This window comes from Aplysia californica, unplaced genomic scaffold, assembly GCF_000002075.1.
Source record: "Aplysia californica isolate F4 #8 unplaced genomic scaffold, AplCal3.0 scaffold00613, whole genome shotgun sequence".
In the NCBI taxonomy this organism is placed as follows: domain Eukaryota; kingdom Metazoa; phylum Mollusca; class Gastropoda; order Aplysiida; family Aplysiidae; genus Aplysia; species Aplysia californica.
The window spans coordinates 11,917-12,497 of record NW_004797883.1 but is presented as its reverse complement, the minus strand read 5'-3'; positions in this window follow the sequence as shown (position 1 = coordinate 12,497).

Here is a 581-nt window from a genome sequence, read left to right as displayed (position 1 = left end):
CTGCAGAGGGATTGTTGTTTGTTATCATTATTGGTCATCTCGGCATCACAATCTTCTAATACATTATCAATGTACAAATGGTTATGTATTTCATGCATTTGTGAAAAAGTAGACAGGATTGAATCAATGGAACCACAACCACCTTGAGAAAGACAGCAGATACATCAAACGGTTTTAATTGAACGTGAAGGAATAATTTATAATAGAATAAAAAGTCAAAATGGATCAAAACGTATTTTGGTAGACGTATAATTACTGTCCGAGAACTTTAATCCATACAGAACCTGAATGATAATGTATCTATTTTGCTAACTTAGACAGACGGAAAAAAGAATGTGCTTCATCAGGGCGCTCCCAAATGACACTGCAAAGTGAATGACAAAACTTAACAAATTAGAACAAATAAATAGCCCAAAATATTACTTCTACAGTTCATTACTTACCAAGCAAAAAAGAAGGGGACACTATAATAAATCAGAAAGAGTAAAATCAATTGAAAATGCGAAAGGACAGGAGGAGGAAGAGGATGGAGAAGGAGGAGTGGAAGAAGAAGAAGAAGAAGAAGAAGAAGAAGAAGAAGA